General features: G+C 42.3%; 1 protein-coding gene across 5 annotated transcripts in view; it reads left to right on the top strand.

Annotated features, from left to right (window-relative positions):
• The window catches only part of ABCG1 (ATP-binding cassette, sub-family G (WHITE), member 1), a 50,394-nt gene that overhangs the window by 17,016 nt on the left and 16,915 nt on the right, over positions 1–16,463 (top strand). The window lies entirely within an intron of this gene.

Here is a 16,463-nt window from a genome sequence, read left to right as displayed (position 1 = left end):
CTGCTGAGCGTAAAGGAGAGTGTGCTTACGTGCCAGATAAATGTGTGCTACTTCTGGTTGTATGAACAGTGGTTTGCTGGTGACAGAAAACTGGAAGGGGTGTGTGTCTCGGGATGCAGAAGGAAAATGCCAGGGTTTTATGTAAACTAATGGGAATGTGTGCTTCAGTTTGCAAGAGCAACTGAGGGAGTGGTGCAAAAAAGAGCAATCTGGTAGAGATGTTCTTCTGGTGGATTTTCCTGGGGGCTAGAAGAGTCCCTTGACCTCACCAGGGAAGAGGGTGAGCCCCTGAGATCTGCAAATAGGGAGGGCTCGTCCCAGAAACAGCTCTGTGTGCACAGTAGGTGTCCATGTTCCCTTGTGGCTTCATTTGCCTTCCCTGAGCACCTCTGGTGTGGGGAAGGCAAAGAGCTGGTGAGGACATTGTCTGGTTGTGGTCAGGCTCAAGAGGATCCACACTGAGAACCCCCTACACCTGACAAATCTCAGAGGTGTGAGTGGGAGTGCTCTGTGGTCTCTTCTTTACAGGGATGAAGGGAGTGAGATAGGAGTGAGAAGAGCTGCATTGTTGTTGTCTTTTTATTTTGTAGCCACAGTGGCACTGTATACACCTCAGGATTTGTGTGCATTGCCCAGTGTGTTTTAAAAGATTGTCTCTCCTGCCTCCTTTTTTCCAGCTCCTCAAATCACATTTGTAGCTGTTCTGTGCAAGTGCTGATACTAAAAGACATAGGAAGAAGTGGCTCCAAATGCTGCCAGGGTGTTTACAACTGTACACAAGGAAAGGAGATTGAAGATACAGTCAAGATTAACCTCTTCTTTTGTATCACAGTATCATTATCTAATTAGATCAGAAGCAAAGCCCCATGGCTTAGTCAGTATTAGAGCGTAGGCACCCATTTCAGGAGGAAGCCTTTGAGAAGAGCAGTCTTCAGCCGTCCACCTACGCCATTTTCTTTGTGGCTTTGCAAGATGGAAAAAGTGACAGATGTAAAGCTCCCTGAAGGCAGCTGCATCTTCTGTGCAGGGGACTCCTGCCCCCCTGAGCCACTGGGTTTGAACGGTCCCCAGAGGTGACCCTTCCCTTTGCTGTCCCTGAGCTGCCAGTCCAAAGACAGAGCAGCTCTGCTGGAATTCGGTGGGTCAGGCCCTGAGGAGAGAGTCTGCTCATTTTGAATCACTCATGCTATTTTATTACAGGAACACGTAGCCTTTATCAGGGAGTTGAAGCCGTGATGCAGGTAAGCTGGATGCAGAAGGAGTAGGAAGGAGCTGCAAATTCTTCCCAGTTGCCAGAAAAAGTCCTTTACCTGAACAAGGACTCTTGTCACCCAGTAGTTGCTCTGCCTTAGTGCAGAAAGTGGCCAAGATATTTCATATATATGGAGTTCCTGCAGCTGAGGCTGTTGCCACACAGTTCACAGGTTCTATGCTTGGGGTTTCTATACGCTGGGACTCACGTGTGATTCTGCAATTTTAGTTCTGCATCAGTTCAAAAATTATTATCTGGTTTAGGTTCAGCAAACATCCCTCCAGAAGAGCATGTTTTGTGCAATTTCCCTAAGCATTCTTCTCACATAACAGATGGTGGGATTTTTGTGGGCAAAGCCAAACTGGGGGTTTGATTAAGTTTTGAATTTACCACGCTTTGTGAAACTAATCCTGGGGTGAGCTTTGCTTTATTGATGCATAAGGGTTTTACAGAAGTGCTTTGGATCCTTGTAGGAAAACACACTGTAGCAAACCCTTTCATTGTATTTGGACAGTTTATCATCAGCAAATAAATTGAGAGTGTAGGAGAGAAGAACAGAGTAGGTCAGACTCTGTCCCTGCTCCAAGATCTTAATATTTGATGTCAGTTGACTAAGAACATGGGGCCAGGAATCTGACCAGGGCATGTAGTTCTGTGATAACAGTAACAAGAACTCTCAAATACAGAACTGTTACAAATATTACAAGTACAGAAGTAGAAACTTATCTGTTAGGGGCAGATAGAGCTTAAAAGCAGTTCATTGGTTTTCGCTCAGGTAATCTTTGGAAGTGGAGTGGTGACTCAGTTTTAACAACTACCTACGGAAATTTTAGAAGATGGTAATGTTTTCAAAATGTGATCCAATGACAGAGCAATGTTCTGTCCTTGTACCTTTACCTGGCATGTAGCAGCCCTGTCAGCATAAGGTAATCTCACCTGTTGGCAGAGAGACACAGGTGGTGCATTCACCACTTGGCACTCAATGATGAGCAGCATTTAGCTAGCGCTGAAGTGAGGGCTAACAATATTAGAGGCGTGCTTATTTTTCCATTGCACGCAGGCTACAACTGCCATTAGTTTCCCTTTTTCTGTCACATACATTTAGAGCATTTTGCATGAGAGCTTTAAACTTGTACATCTCCCACATGGCACTGAATGCCCTGCCCAGGAAGGCCTGTCTGTAGCCCGACGAACTGCAATTGCTATATTGCTGAGTGTAATGAAGCTGCTTATCTCACAATGAGTTTCTAAATTGTGCGTAGCTATATCAGATATTTTTAAAAACATGGACTGCATGAGCAGTTACTGTCTAATAGACACCAGACCACATTTTCTCTTAGGCCCTTATAGCATTGAGACAGACTTGACAGTCAGATTCATCTGAGTCCACGTAGGTTTCTGCTATGTAAGAGGCTGTGTCCAAGTTAGACGCAACCTAGGCTCTCTTTATAGACAAAAGAGGTTTCACTGGTGGGCAGTGGGGTATAGGTTACTATTAATTTAATCCAAAATGAGCCAACCAAGTGACTCCACATTGACTAGGACTAGCTGGAGAGGGTAGCCCTGGCCAGCAGCTGAGCACTCACACAGCTGCTCCCTCACCCCTCCTCCACCAGAACCGGGGAGAGAAAAGCTCAAAACTCAGGGATCAAAATAAGGGCAGTTTAATAAGTGAAGCAAAGCCGCGCACACAAGCAAAGCAAAATGAGTTCATTCAGTGCTTCCCATTGGCAGGCAGGTGTTCAGCTGCTTTCTGAAAAGCAGGGCCTCCGCACGTGGAAGGGTCACTTGGGAAGACAGATGCTGTAACCCCAAATGCCCCTCCTTCGTCCCCTTTTCCCCCAGCTTTTATTGCCGAGCACAATGTCATATGGTGTGGGCCATCCCTTTTGACCAGCTGTCCTGGCTGTGTCCCCTCCCAGCTTCTTGAGCACCCCAGCCTACTCTAAAACAAGGAAGCCTTGACTTTGTGCGAGCACTACTCAGCCAACGCGCTGGTGTGTTATCAACACTGTTTTAGTCACAGATCCAAAACACAGCACCGTATCAGCTGCTCTGAAGGATATTAACTCCATCCCAGCCAGACCCAGTAGAATAGCTCTCATGCAAATATTTACATTGTAGATGTTAGTTCGTGGTTAAAATAAACCCAACCTTGAGATTTTGAGTTCCTGATATATCAGTATTCCTACATGGAAGGTCTCCACCTTCTAGTATTTGACTCTTGAAATATTGCTGTGTATTTAGATTGTCACAAATCCCCGCTTTCGATCCCTCAGCCTGTGTCAGCTACTGAACTAGCATAAACCTGTGCTGCTGCATTGATTTAGTGGTGCTGTGTGGTTTTATAGGAAGGGAGTCTGGAGAGTGCGAGTGCATGTGGTTTTTAGGATCAAAACGTGTGGTTTGAGGTGGCATGGATCAAAACAACAAAACAAAATCTGTTTAGAAAACACAGGATTTCCAAAGTGCCAAATGATTCTGATGCCTTATTTTAGCATGTCCTGAAATTGTGAATTAAAGTTCATTAGTATTTTTGTAAGTTGAAATAATTTCTATGAGTACATTTGAATTGTCTTAGTATGTGAAATAAAAGTTAATCAGTTTGATGCTACTTGTACTGCAGTCTTAAGTGCATCTTTCAGGTGATTATTTTGTGTGTGAGATGGCTAAGAGTTTTCCTCTTGAAAATTCCCATCTTTACCTGGGACGTATTATTGATAAAACATTGCTTAGGATATAGGGTTAGCAGCAAGAGTCAAGCTTTGTTCATGCTACTCTATAAGCTCCAGCTAATCCATAACATAAAATGTAGGTCAGCTGGAGCTTTTTAAAACAGATGGAAATTTAGTAGTTTAGGGTAGTTGATGTAGGTCCCCACAAGGCTGCCAACTTTTCCGGTTCCAAATTGCGAAAAAAACCCAGAAATCAGACACTGAAAGCTGCTTATTGTAACTGATTTTCATTCCAGAAGCAGCAATGCAGCCTGTGCAGTTGGATTTTGTTTGTAACATACTCAGCATTGACATGCTACAGAAGATGATAATTAGTTCAGTGGTGTTTAGAGGATTTTATATTTAGTTTGCTGACAATGAAAACTATTTTAATTTGGGCAACTTCATTAGTGTAAATATTCAAGAAGAGAGAGAAAAATCACAGTTGTTCTAAGTAAAATGCGAGAACTGGAGGTAATCCAGGGTTTATTTCTGCACACACTTCAGGTTTTCCTTTATTTTTACATTCAGAATCATAAGTTATATCTGTCACTAGATTAGTGCGAGAATAAAGTAAATATATTATCCTGTGCTGCTATTTAATGAAAGTGTTGAGATTCTTGAGGAGAAATGAGCAGAATTGGTATGGCTATTTCTAAAAATAAAGGTCTCCCAGGATCTGCGCTCCAGCCGTCCATATGGCCGCCCACGGGGATGTCCCGCTGCCACAGGAACTTCTGCAGCCTCAGACTTTCTTCTGAACTCGACTCCTGTTCTTGTTCACTGAGCACTTCCAGTTCTGGAGGCCAACTGCTGAAGTTTGTCTGTGTCTCTGCTCCTGGGTGTGTGTATTAGAATTAAAGACAATGCATGAATTTAAAATTGACTTTTCCATCAAAGCACCTGTGATGTTTGCCTCTGAGTGTGTTTCGAAGGGTGCTCCTGGCTCCTTGCATTCCACAGGGTGCTTGTGGGAGAGAATGGGATGGGAGCCGTGGGAATGTGAGGAGGTGGAAGTACTGCTTAAGATTTGCAGTACAGAATTGGTTTGGGAGAGTGGGGAGAGGAGGAGCACAAGTTGTTCTGGTCAGATGGCCGAGGTGCTGAGCAGTTGCCTGTTCTTCAGAGAAAGTTCCTGCAGCAAACTCTCATTGCTATTGCAGCTGAATGTGACTGCTATGAAAAAATGGGTTTTTTTTGGAGTCAGATATAATATCTTTACTTACTGAAGCTGACTTGTGAACTGTGATTTTTTTTTAAAGGTCAAACACTGTGGCGGGTTTTAAAGTGCAGTGACCAGGACTGAAAATCCAAGAACTGTGCCTCCCCATGTCTGTAAGGGCTAGGGACAAAATGTTGGCATGTAAATAATCTCAGAAGCCTGTGTTCTGAACAACGACTGTTGTTTCTCGTAGTCTGCGAAAAGGTGTGGTTTTTTCCTATGCAGTTTGCAGGAGACATTTCATCACACTCCAGTTTAACTGAGAGTTTGTGATAAAGCTGGATTAAGAAGTTTTAGGAAAAGCTTTTCTTAATATATCAAGCTCTTCAGACTAGATATTGCTATCAGGCCCAGCTTGGAGGGAAGAGGCGCAATGTAACTTTTGGGCCTTCCTCTAGGCCTTACACAGGTAGGCAGCAGGAGAAAGCCAAAGTTTTACTTTTGCTTTTTCCCCCTTCCTGATTTCTTGTGCTCTGTGTGTGCATGTGGTTGGGGAAAGGCTGGGAGGAGGAAGGGAGAGAGAAAATGTGGGAACTCTGAGCATCAACACATGAGAACCTAAGCAGTCTTCTCTGAAGGAGGAAGGAGTTTTGTCTCCCCTGTTGCAGAGTGGCTGGCTCTGCACTTTGAAATGAGGGCAGATGGGGCAGTTCAGTCCGTAACAGCTGCTGGGCTGTTTTGGAATATCTCCTACTTGAAGATTTTTTTTTTTTTTTCAAAAGGGAAGGGATGTTGGGAAGGGTTCTGGTTTTTATCTGTTTGTAAGACTGTGAATAATACTATTTGTACTTTGAGGTATAAAGGTACTGCAATTATGAGAAATTGCTTTCTGCCTGACTGGCATACGTAAACAGCTTTCATCTCAAAACGTATGTATCAGGCTCGTGACTTCAGTTCGTCATTTGAGGGAATGTGTCAGCCTTTTATTTCAAACTGTGTTGGCTCTTCTTTTGTCAGGAAAGACCTTTCTTGCATGCTTAAATAACAGAAACAAAGGCAATTAAAATGCAGCAAAAAGCAATTATCAAACAAGGATTAGGCTATAGATATTGCTTTGAAAAGACGTTTCCACTAGATTCAGAAGAAAGATGAAGCAGTGCATCATTCATACATTCCCCCCCCCTTTCATGTTTCCTAATGGTTGAAGATAAATTGGGATAGCTATTTTCTGTGCAGGCAAAGTACAACCTATGTCCCAGATCTCCAAATGCTTCAACATGTAAATACTGCTTCTGAAGCCATCAGGTCTTTTTGCAAGTACAGATTTATTTGCATTTGTGTTCGAAGGTTACTTTCGTTCATTGACCCATTTAATTGTTGTTCCCTATCCTCAGTTGCAGGCATATGGCTTCATGTGCATGCGGATGGAAGATGAACAGCTTTAACTCTCTCAGGCAGAAACATTTGACAGAGAAACAGACAGGAGCCGAGTCTTGCTGTGGACATACCTGATTAAAATTAATAGGCAGGACCTGTGTATAATCGTAATCATCCTGTAAACCTCAGTAGAAGACTGTAACCTCGCTATAGGACCAGATAAAGGAAGCTGTACAGAAAAGATGAATACAAGGAGGGCTCAGAGCAGCTGTTCAGTGGGACTTGTTTCAACCAATGTGAGATATTTCTTTAGCAAGAAGGGTTTCTCGTAGTTACCTCGGCCTGCTATTGCCTCAGGCTGCATCAACTGTTTACTTACATACTTCAGCTCTGCCTGGTCATAGCCATAAAGAGCATAGACTTAAAGGGAGCTGGCATGAAAACCTTCTGTCTCGCAGCATGGCAGGGAGGTGCAATCAATAGTTTTAGGAGCAAGGAGGTGTGCCCATGGTCCTGTTCTGCTCCTCCATGCTGTTGAAGAGTGTGTGTTTTGAGAAGGTCTGTAAATTGTGTGTCCGCCTTCAAGGATGTCAGTCTCATGTTACTTGCTGATATGGATCCTATGCATGTGAAACTCATATTGTTTACAGAGAAATGTTGCCTGACTAGGAGATGTGATACAGCCAGACAAGGTGAATGAGGTTGTGTAGTCTATTAAACCTTCAGACCCAAAATTACAAGGTTGCAGAGCTTGCAGCTTTTCAGACTGTCATGTCTAATTATTTATTCTGAAGAACAGCAGTATTCAAATACTAAAATAATGCAGTGAGCAGCCTGCATAAAAGGAGCATGGTGCATACAGCCCTTATTTCGAAGTTTCAAAAGAATGGAATCTTTACTTAGTCAGGACTTTTTTTTGTTTGGCTGCACAATGTGGACTGTCAGATCCAATGTCTTACATAAGTTTAGTATCTAGTCCATGGATCTGAGAGAACAATGAAATTAAAGGGACTTTTCAGGTTCTTTATAGTCTACAATTTGGTTTAAGATTCTCCCTCTCCTAGAACTCAGTTTCTCAACTGGATTGGCATCTCATGAACGCATTCTTTTTTTATTGTACAGCATGGCCTACAGTAACTAAGGATTTCCTGTCATAAGTCGTGGCTTGGGGACTCGTGATCTCTCTTTAGTCTCCAGTTTACTGTATGTTTTACTGACTTGTAACAGAGGGAAGTTAGCTGATACGTTTAGCAGAAATAAAGCACACTGATAGAAGTCAAATTGTAAGCACCTGCACAAACAAAATTCGAAAACTGCTCTAAAGTTTGTGCTCAAACATTTAGCTTTTGATTAAAATTAAATCTTCCAAAGCACATTTAGATTTTTCAGGCTTTGAGATGTTCTGGTTAAGTTTGAACCAAGAGCTACCAATACAGTGATGTGTTCTTGAGCTGGTAGATAGCTTGAAGCAAAAATAACTGTCTCCAGTTATCAGAGTGCGAAGTAAGTGCTAAATACTAACGTTAAAGTAAAAACACAACATTGGATACATTTATACATCGTGAACATGGGCAGGATGCTCTTCTTGATAGGTTTGTAGGAGGTGCCTTGAACATGTGGCTCACCAATACAACTTGAAGATTTTGAGTGTGCAATTTACGTGCTTAGTTACTGCAGTCATGCAGGCAAATGGGGGACCATGATCAAATTGACATCTGAAAACACGTAGAAAGTGAAAAACCATAGAAAATGTCTTGATATCCATTTTATTTGTGATCGATACAGAAATCAGCCATGAGTTTGTTGGCAAAGGATGAGATTTGTCACAGCATCTAGGGCTTTGGTGTCTAGTCTAAGCTAATTGCCCTGACCTCCCGCTGTAGTTAAGAGAAAGATGCGCTTTCAGAGGGTTATTTATCCCTTCCCAGTATAGGAATGCAAAATAGGTAGAATTAATTACCTGTTAGGTGTGCCTGTTTCTCTCTATTGGTAATAAATGGGTACTAAACAATGAATTTAGGTTAAATGTCAACATTTTAGATGTATAAAATTAGGTAGATGAAACGCTACAGGGCTCGCTGTGAGCATGAGCTAAGCTCTCCAACTAAGTTATGAATAATCCCCATCCCACGATCACTAAGTGGGAAATCGGCTGTGGATCAAGAGCAGTATGTTTAAGAAGGCCTGGTTGTGGGCTGTGTTGAGAAGTTCAGTTTAGTGCACCACAAAGAGCGAGCTTTGCTGGCCAGGGGAATTTATCTTTTTTTTTCTTTTTCCTTTTTTTTTTTTAAAGCATGAAAGACTTACTATATTTTTGGGTTGAGAGGAATGGACTCCTCATTTCTGAGTTGGAAAGGACTTTGAGGCGAAGGAATTGATTTGATTCCTTCAAGCAGTCGCTTAGCTTTTCTGCCCTCTGTCCTGATGTTTTGGTGCCGGGCATGCTGTTCTATAGACATTTACATAACGAAGGTCGTTTCTCTGAGGCAAGGTACAAGAATGCATTACAATTGTAAATTCCCTTAATTGCTCTAAAGCAGGGCTCAGAGCTTAGACAATGGAAAATCCTATTGTTCTACCTCCCTGAGAGATGTGTGAAGAGAATAGAAATATATGGGTGTGTGGATTCTGAAGCTGAAGTGAAAAAAATATTCCTAAAAAGGTTTATTCGCTTGTAATACACAAATCACCTGTGAGTTCACATGCAGGTTTTATTTGGTAGACAGTTACCTTAAACATGTTTATTATTTCTAGTGTGACTTTGCCCCTCCAGGCCTTACAGAGGTACAGTTCAGACCAACAAAATCAGAGAAGTTCCTATTATTAAAGCAATATGGTTTTTTTCACCCTGTTTATCAGGAAAGTTCTTTCTGTCCCACATATCTTCTGGAAGTTAAAAGATAGCTCTTCTTCTTCCAAAGTAGCAGTACCTGTAATTCATTTTAACTTAAGCCTATTTGAACTCAGTGGGGAGCTTGGGAAAGAAATGTCAATTTGAATAATCCCCATCAAGAGTTTTTTTACATTCAGATTATTTAAATAGTTATCAACTGATACAAGTAGTCCCTCTCATCTGAGAATTTACAAACTCTTACTTAAACATTAGCAAACCCCGTCGGTACCACTGAGAGGAAAGCATTCTGTACTCATATAGTGAGTAGGTAATACAGTGCTCTGACCCGTGAATAGCAGAATTGGAAATACATAGAAAACATCTCCCTGATCACATGCCAATTTATGGAAACCTCCTGGCTTTGAACTAACTTTGATTTAGGTGAAAAGCCCAAGTATCTTCATCTTACGTGTCAGAATGGAAAAGGAGTCTCAAGAGTTGGATACCTGGGTGGCACAAACTGCTGCAAGGTCCCCAGCTGCTGAGAGGCCTGTCCCAGATCCCAGCCTTGCTTGCAAACAGTGCGGCCTTGACCTGGCAGTGACAGTCAGTGCAGCTGGGAAATAAAACTCTTCTTAATTTCCCAGGAATGGTTTCCAGGTGAGAGGGCTTGCTGTCCTCACTGGTTGTGTAGGTACACTTGAAAGCCAGCTCAGGGAAAGCAATCAGTAGATGTCCTGGGAAGAAGGGGCAGAAGGAGGCTGCCCGCTACAGTAACAACTTCATCTTCTGTTGTTGTAAGCTGCTTCTGAAACTATACGCTGCAAAGAGCCCCAAACCCACAAACTGGGCCACCACCTTGCAATAGCTACAAGTCACTCCCACATCTCCTGGGGTGTACGCCTGTCATGTTTACATGCACAGACTACATGGTTGTGTGACTGCCAGGTTGTAAAATGAAACTGTAAATCATCAGGAACTAATTTACATGCCAAAATACGTTATTTATGTGCAAAGAAGAGGAACCTGCTCCTCTTTTCATGTGCTGATAGACTATGTGGTCATGACTATGCACTCCAGAGAGCAGCACAGTAATTGTGAGATATTTAGTGTCACTGCCCTCAGTGCTCTGCAGCGCCAGCCTGCTGGTCTTCTGTAAGTGCATACTTGCTTTTGGGGTTTAGGAAGGTGCTCACTCAGTGCAGAGAGAGAGAGAGACAGACAGAGGAAGTAAAGCACAAGGACGCCAAAAGAGACTCCATGGGACAGTGATATGGGGTAGCTTTCTCCAGGAACTTGATGTAAATCTCTGTGCTGCCACTCATTGCCTACTCCTGCCGCGCAGGGATAAAACAGTGTTACATTAAGCAAGCCAACGTAGTCTCTTTCAGTAAACATGTAGATGTTTTGCTGTGACAGTGACTTCTTCTCAGGGGTGAGAACAAGGATTGAGATGAAGAAAGTGAATAGTAGTTTGAGAAAGATTGGAGGAGATGAATTTTTGTTGGTATATTTACATCTAGGTATATGGAAGAAGCTTTTTGTTGGTGTAAAAATGATAAAGAAAGATGTTTCCTCCCTAATGTTTTATTACATCTACAAATGTTCCTAGTGTAAATCTGTCTTTGGGCTGTTATCTGTGTCTGTGCGTGTTTATTATCTTGTGCTTCTCAGTGGAATTTCTGCCAGCATTCCCCAGCTGTTAGGTTTTCTGATAGAAATCTAAAGAGTCTACAAATTAGATGTCTGCCCGGTATCATGAGGATGTTTTCCACGTCTGGATGGACTTCTGCAATCTCTTTCTCTCATGCATAAGTCACTAACATTCCATTTAATGTGACATGTGACCTGTTTAGTCCAGTTTTTCCTTACTTGCATTGTTGCACAGTAGGTAATCTAGGGAATGGTCTTTACCTGTTGACATGTAGGTATGGTAGATCTCGGGAGCAGCAACAAAGTTACGGATTTGCTAGGAGCATTTGCTGGATGCCATCCAAAAGGACCTTGACAGGCTTGAGAGGTGGGCCTGCGCAGTCTCTATGAAATTCAAAGTGCAAGGTCCTGCACCTGGGTTGGGACAATCCCAAGCACAAATACAGGGTGGGCGAAGAGTGGATTGAGAGCAGCCCTGAGGAGAAGAACATGGCGGGTGTTTGTGCATGAGAAGCTCACCATGAGTGGGCAGTGTGCACTCGCAGCCCAGAAGGCCAACTGCATCCTGGGCTGCATCAGAAGAAGTGTGGCCAGCATGGTGAGGGAGGTGATTCTGCCCCTCTGCTCTGCTCTCATGAGATCCTACATGGAGTACTGCGTCCAGTTCTGGAGTCCCCAGCAGAAGTAGGACATGGACTTGTTGGTGCGAGTCCAGAGGAGGGCCACAAAGATGATTGAAGAGCTGGAGCACCTCTACTACAAAGAAAGGCTGAGAGAGTTGCAGTTCAGCCTGGAGAAGAGAAGGCTGCGGAGACACTTTACAGGAGCCTTCTAGTACCTGAAGGGGACCTGCAGGAAAGCTGGAGAGGGACTTTTTACAACAGTATATAGAAATAGGATGAGGGATAATGGCTTTCAACTGAAAGTGGGTAGATCTAAATGAGACATTAGGAAGAAATTCTTTACTGTGAGGGTGGTGAGGCACTGGCACAGGTTGCCCAGGAAAGTTGTGGATGCCCCCTCCCTGGAAGTGTTCAAGGCCAGGTTGGACAGGGCTTTGGGCAACCTGGGCTGGTGGGAGGTGTCCCTGCCCATGGGAGGGGGTTGGACCGGATGATCTTTAAGGTCCCTTCCAACCCAAATGATTTCATGATTCTATGATTTTTTTGTAATAGAGGACTTCCTCCTCCCTCAAGGGGAAAGGTGTGGATGTGTCACCTCAATTCCCTTATTTGCATTTTGTGTTGGAGAATTCACTGGACTTTGTCATAGTTGTTTTTTTTTAATTGAAATGAGGAAATGATACGAGGATTAAGCCTATACATTTTAGAATGGGGAAATGCTGTGGAGTTTCTTTAATGGAACAGGATCGGTATACAATGCCAAGAAATTGCTGTGGTTTCTCCTCATGATTTAACAAACAATTTGATGGTACTGTAAATGAAAAAGGTTGTGTATTTAAATTAAAATTGCTGTTTAAAAAGTATGTTTCTTGTTGAAGATATTAAAAGTAAGGCAGGTTAGTAATACAGTACTTGCCAGAGATGTCTTCTGTATTTCCAGCTGGATGTTTCTGAGCAGGAATACATCATACTCGATCTAAAAAACACCACAAAAGGATATAGGAATATAGTCCTTTATAATAAAGAAATGGTGCGCTTCTGCCTGGCTGCAGGTAGGGAGTGTGGAAAGAGCAGGTTATGATGCCTTTGGTTTTGACATTTAAATGACAGATGCTGATTATTTTGTGGCTTGGTTTTCAGTATTTTATAATTTTGCAAAACTTGAGCTGTTTGAGTTGAAGTTTCCTGTGTTACCTATTTGCTGTAGTGAACTTGCTGAGAAACCTTTGAGCAATTCCAGGCCAGTGGTCCTTGCAGGGTACCAACAGCTATTTCCTACCATCAGAGGAGCTTGTGATGAAAGAGAAACAGTTCAGATACATTGAGAAGGGCAAATCCTGCTCTAATTGCAGCAAGCAGGGAAAGCCTGCTGTGCTCACTTGGGACCTGAGATGGGCTCTTGGTGCCTGTTGATGGAGGCAGAATTAGGCTACAATGCCTAGAAACTTCTGGGAGCCTGTGTGACATTTCTCCGAGTAACAAATGAGTATACTACTGGCAATGAAATGCAAATGAATGAAGCATTTTAGTCAAAAACCTCGAGACTGTATTTACCTGAGGAAATTCACTGTAAGGGTAGGAGGTTTAGTTGTGACTTTTTTGGTGCTGATTCAGACACGTTTTGAAGCACGTGCTCCTGCCCTAAGCATGAGGAGGGAGTGGCTTGCTTCTTTCCAGATTAATCCTAATTTTTGTAAGAATGATAAATCCGAATCTCCCTAGAAATCATTGTAGATTCCATGGAGAAGCAGATAAAACCTCCACCATGTTTCTCCCTTGCTGAAGCCATTAGCAAAAGTTTTGGGGACCTGAGCAACAGGAGCTCCCCCTAGTATCTTCATCAGTACAAGAGGTCACCCTCGATCAGCTCATTCAGCAAGGGGCTGCTGTGGGCTTTGTGCTGCAGTCAGGCAGGGAGGGAAATCCGCCTCTTCGATGGGGACCTGTTCAGGCCAGTCCTGTGTCCTGGCTGCGAATCTGGTCTAATATCACAGTGCCTGGAGTTTGCTTTCAATGGGAACTCCTAACACAGGACAGTGAAACACATCTCACTTTTCTGGAGAAGCAGCTGAACTCCAGAATGTAATGTGAGGTGAAATTAACACCAACATTTTTTGTATCACTTGAATTTTCGGTTTCAGTTTTGATTTCTTTCTGTATTCTATTTTCAGTGGGTTGGACTGAGAAAGTTGCTGAATGCTTGTTATAATTGATTATGGTGCATTAATGTCGTGTTGACAAATTCATATTTTAAGTAGTTCTTGAAAACTGGTATTTGGATTCCCATGGGCAGCAGCCCCTAAATAGATTTTTAAGAGTGAGGTTGCAGTAACTCCAGGAGAGGACACTGGAAAACAGAAAGGATCCAAGCTATTTTGCATTGGAAATCAGAACAGTTTTAAGAGAAATAGCTGAAAGTCATGATGCTAAACTTGGTCTTGATGTAAGTCCAGTCCAAAAGGAGACAGCTGCTGTGGCACTCAAACTGAATGGCCTGCACTATGTATCAGTCCTTGGGGTGAGTTTGCTTTGAGGTTCAGCCTTTCATTAAACTCTAGGGTACCAAAACTCTTTGCTGCATGGTTCATGAACTGGTCATCTGAGAAAAATGAGGTAGGCCAGGTAAACTGAGATTGAGGGTGGACAGAAATTCCTAATATGCAGCAGATGGATATGAAACAGTCCCTGTACTGTAACAATGCAATCCCCTCCAAATGCATAATCTCTTTCTTGTGAAAGACATGTGGCCCAGTATAGAAGTTTTAGGTCAACTGATTCAGTTAAAGATTAGCCTCAATATTCTGAAAGAGAAGACTGTAGTTACTTATCGACTTTAATTCCTTATAAAGGATTATACTGGGCACCACGCTACTGCTACAGTGTAAAATCTTTTTGTGGGTTTGCTAAATTAACCTTTGTAATACAAAGGCTTCTTATGTCCTTCCAGTCAAAAGAAGAGATGGTTTTGAGTTTGTAGCAACTTAAAATGCCTATGATTGCGATCCTGATCTAAAATTCATAGTTTTTTTTCTATTTCTTCTTAAATCATGTTCCTCTACTGTTTTGCAAATGAGTTGCAGAGATGTGTCCCACTCTGATTTAACATTGTGTGCAGGATATTTAAAGTAGAAATCTCCATCAGAGCAGCAGGAACAAGTGCAGGTAATTAGGGGGAGGATACTGCAGTTAAAGGTAAACTGATTATAATTTGTGAAATTGTGTTTGGAAAAGTGACTTTAATGGGTGTAACGTTAAATCTCACAATCATACGTGGTGAGAGGAAAGGCTTCAGTTTTAGGTGATGGTATGTATGTTGATCCATGTTTTCAGGCAATGAGTGTGTATTTTAGGTTGTACGTTACCTCATTATTACGTTGTACCTCATTATTCATGTCAGTACACATTCTTTATGCTCCCCTATAAGTTTGTGCAATATTTACTGTCCTGATCTTGAAACTCATGATGAGCTGACTGTTACGAAAGTCTGACAGGAGCCCTTTACCCTGGAAATCTGGGTCAGAACAAGCCCATACAATAGAACTTGTTGTAATGGAGTTGCCACGTGATGTTCTGTCCTGTCGAACTGCTTTGTGGGGCAGTCAGGGAACAGGGACAGACACCAATGAGTATTTTACCCTGTGCACTACATGTGGGACCCGGTGAAATAAATCCTATCCCAGTGGAAGTTAATGTCAGGCTGGCTTTTGATGCATGTGTGAAAGAGTTTCCCAACTGAATGTAACTCTGTGGCAAGTGTGTGCTTAATCCAAATAATTGGTGGTAAAGTCTATTGTTAAGAGTCCCTTACAAGTGTAGTAAGCTTGGGAGGTAGCTGTTTCTCATTACATTTAAGGGGCAGTATGAAGAATTTTGTCTCTGTAGGTCCCATTTAGTAAATACTGCTGTGTTTGAAAGGTCTGAGCTTTTCCTTGAAATGCACCTTTCCAAAGGGTGGTGATATTGGTTGGAGGGATAAGCTTGTTAGACCTTGTCAAGGTGCCATGGATTCCTGTCTTTGAAATAGCTGTTCCTTTAGATGGATTTGTCTTTGCTTTTGTTCTTAGGACTTGCTCCATGGACAGGCAGTGTGAATACACTGCTGTTTTCATACCCATAGTATCTTGTGGCTTCCAAACAAGTTGTTTCTTTCAGGTCCAGGACAAGATATGAGAGCAAAAAATTACTGGCCTATTTTTAAAAAGGCACTTGAGCAAACTATTATTTTATACATTTGGTCAGTTACATTTTCTAGGGCATTTGCCATGAAAGCGGTAGGAGCAGATATTTCCAGAGAGACTTTTTGTGGCTACTGGTTTTCTCCTGGGCCAGGTAGTGCTCGGAGAAGAATATTGGCCATGGATTTGGGAGATCCCATGGCAGCATTACATTAACGTTTTTGTGGCATTGAAAGGGTGTGAACAGAGACTAGAAAAAAGAAGAAAATTTAAAGAGAATACTAAGCAGGGGTGAAAGAAAACCAAGGAATGATGGAGTTAGGAAGAAAGAGAAGATAATCCACCATTCATTTTCTAGGAGCCTGCAGAGAAGGTGATTTTTTTACAGCATTTAATGTTCCAGCTACAACTTATGCTAATGATAATCACAGCACTGGGATAGTTTACATGTTATATATAAATGGTGCCTGCATATCCACCAACATGGCAAAATGGGTTGCCACATCCCAACGCTGCATGTAAACGGATCCTCCACCCTTCTGTTTTGATTTTAATTTAATTACAGAAACATTTTCCACATACGAGATTGTTGTTTGGCACCTTACTAATGTTCTTTTATTATTAAAAGTTTTAACTAAAAGCACTGGTAATTAAATTAAAGTAAGCAAGCAAAA

Source organism: Mesitornis unicolor, unplaced genomic scaffold (genome assembly GCF_000695765.1).
Source record: "Mesitornis unicolor isolate BGI_N332 unplaced genomic scaffold, ASM69576v1 scaffold18699, whole genome shotgun sequence".
Classification (NCBI taxonomy): domain Eukaryota; kingdom Metazoa; phylum Chordata; class Aves; order Mesitornithiformes; family Mesitornithidae; genus Mesitornis; species Mesitornis unicolor.
This window is presented reverse-complemented; position numbering and strand designations above follow the sequence as displayed.